At 46.4% G+C, this 2,500-nt stretch overlaps 2 non-coding genes across 2 annotated transcripts in view; both read left to right on the plus strand.

Moving 5' to 3' along the window:
- Positions 1 to 38, plus strand: part of LOC140576068 (5S ribosomal RNA) — a 119-nt gene extending 81 nt beyond the window's left edge. The window contains exon 1 of the ribosomal RNA XR_011981302.1: positions 1 to 38. This exon is cut by the window's left edge and continues 81 nt beyond it. This is a non-coding gene — a ribosomal RNA (5S ribosomal RNA).
- Positions 39 to 1,428: 1,390 nt separating this feature from the next.
- On the plus strand, positions 1,429 to 1,547 carry LOC140576069 (5S ribosomal RNA). Its single transcript, XR_011981303.1, has one exon. It is a non-coding gene; the product is annotated as a 5S ribosomal RNA (ribosomal RNA).
- The last annotated feature ends 953 nt before the right edge of the window (positions 1,548 to 2,500 follow it).

Raw genomic sequence — 2,500 nt, forward strand, 5'->3', positions numbered from 1 at the left:
GATGGGAGACCGCCTGGGAATACCAGGTGCTGTAAGCTTTTGCCATCCTCAAGCACTTACATGCACATTCTTTCACTTGCTTTTCTTACTTTTACTCCATCTTACTTTACGCTTTCACAAATCTACAACGCATTACCCTTTCTTTTACATGTACGTCCTTGTGTTACATTTCATACGGCCTTTGGAGTCTTCAGAGTCGAAACATTTCAGCGTCAGATGCCGTTTAAGCCCACCTGCATGGCCTGCCATGGGATGGAAACCAATCAGTTGTAGTTTGGCTTAATTATAGCCAGTTGCTCTCAAAACAAAACACTGGAAAATATTCAACAAGAACTCTGTGGAGGGAATGCTGTGGATAAAAGTAACCCAAGCCTGCCAGTAGGGGTCAGTGTACGTTTGAGGAAACTGACAACATGGGGGGGAAAGTCTGTTACAGGATGTCAACGCAGAGCAGAACTACAACCAATCACAGTTGCAGCTCATGGGTGGGACAAGCCCAATATTTGCTGTTAAAAACAAACAAACAAACAAAAAAACACCTGCTAATTTAGATCACTTACTTAGGTCACATTAAAGCAACACATCACGAAAGGGAGTGAGCCGTGGGGCAATAACAGCACCGTTTCGTCACAGCCGTGATGTTTATTTCACCGTTACACGCAACCTCAAGTCATGGGCCGCCATTCATGGGTCCCCGTTCTCGTTTCGGGGGGCTGATTTCCAGTTGTATTGAGTTTTTTTTAAAATTCTCCTCCCAGACCTGCCTGCATCTACAACAGTTGTTCTTTTGTCCCCCTAAAGCTTCACAGAGTTCTTTGAACTTGACATGGCGACGCCACTTCCCTAAGTCAAAAGGCTGGCTGGCCCACTCAGCCCGAGCCTGCTTCACCGGCATCCCTGCGACTCGCAACTCATCTCAGAGCGATGCTTCGCCCGGCGTGCTAGCGTGAGCTTTTTTCTTTTTTTTTTTTTGCCCGGCTTCCATATTGGTAGGAAGTAGCCTCTGCATTTATCCCGTATTCCTGTTGTACCTTAGTATGTGGAATTTAGGGGTGTAAATAAAAGGAGCCAAGACAGTTGAGAAAGATTTGTGATTTTGTAATTGTCCCGTTTCACGAGCCCATTCGACTCATGTGGCTTATGTGACTTTTATGTTGACAAGGCCGAGTCTGGCGGCCGGCGTTAGCCTTTGTTGCTGAATGTTCAAGTGTCAGCCAAAAGAGCAAGTTTTGTTGTTTTATTTTTTTTGTGAAAAGAGAAGGAGGACAGGAGAGAGCAATGAAATGTGTGATTGGTTTGAATGAGCTTGGTGGGGTTGCTTTGGAAGTAAGAAAGGAGGGCGAGTAAATGTGTGTCCCCTGTAGTGTGGAAAAGGCAGCCGTCTTTTGCCGCATGCTTATAAATAGGCTGAGTGGAAGCAGTGCTCTCGCTTACGGCCATACCACCCTGAGCACGCCCGATCTCGTCTGATCTCGGAAGCTAAGCAGGGTCGGGCCTGGTTAGTACTTGGATGGGAGACCGCCTGGGAATACCAGGTGCTGTAAGCTTTTGCCATCCTCAAGCACTTACATGCACATTCTTTCACTTGCTTTTCTTACTTTTACTCCATCTTACTTTACGCTTTCACAAATCTACAACGCATTACCCTTTCTTTTACATGTACGTCCTTGTGTTACATTTCATACGGCCTTTGGAGTCTTCAGAGTCGAAACATTTCAGCGTCAGATGCCGTTTAAGCCCACCTGCATGGCCTGCCATGGGATGGAAACCAATCAGTTGTAGTTTGGCTTAATTATAGCCAGTTGCTCTCAAAACAAAACACTGGAAAATATTCAACAAGAACTCTGTGGAGGGAATGCTGTGGATAAAAGTAACCCAAGCCTGCCAGTAGGGGTCAGTGTACGTTTGAGGAAACTGACAACATGGGGGGGAAAGTCTGTTACAGGATGTCAACGCAGAGCAGAACTACAACCAATCACAGTTGCAGCTCATGGGTGGGACAAGCCCAATATTTGCTGTTAAAAACAAACAAACAAACAAAAAAACACCTGCTAATTTAGATCACTTACTTAGGTCACATTAAAGCAACACATCACGAAAGGGAGTGAGCCGTGGGGCAATAACAGCACCGTTTCGTCACAGCCGTGATGTTTATTTCACCGTTACACGCAACCTCAAGTCATGGGCCGCCATTCATGGGTCCCCGTTCTCGTTTCGGGGGGCTGATTTCCAGTTGTATTGAGTTTTTTTTAAAATTCTCCTCCCAGACCTGCCTGCATCTACAACAGTTGTTCTTTTGTCCCCCTAAAGCTTCACAGAGTTCTTTGAACTTGACATGGCGACGCCACTTCCCTAAGTCAAAAGGCTGGCTGGCCCACTCAGCCCGAGCCTGCTTCACCGGCATCCCTGCGACTCGCAACTCATCTCAGAGCGATGCTTCGCCCGGCGTGCTAGCGTGAGCTTTTTTCTTTTTTTTTTTTTGCCCGGCTTCCATATTGGT

Source organism: Salminus brasiliensis, chromosome 13, assembly GCF_030463535.1.
Source record: "Salminus brasiliensis chromosome 13, fSalBra1.hap2, whole genome shotgun sequence".
Lineage (NCBI taxonomy): Eukaryota > Metazoa > Chordata > Actinopteri > Characiformes > Bryconidae > Salminus > Salminus brasiliensis.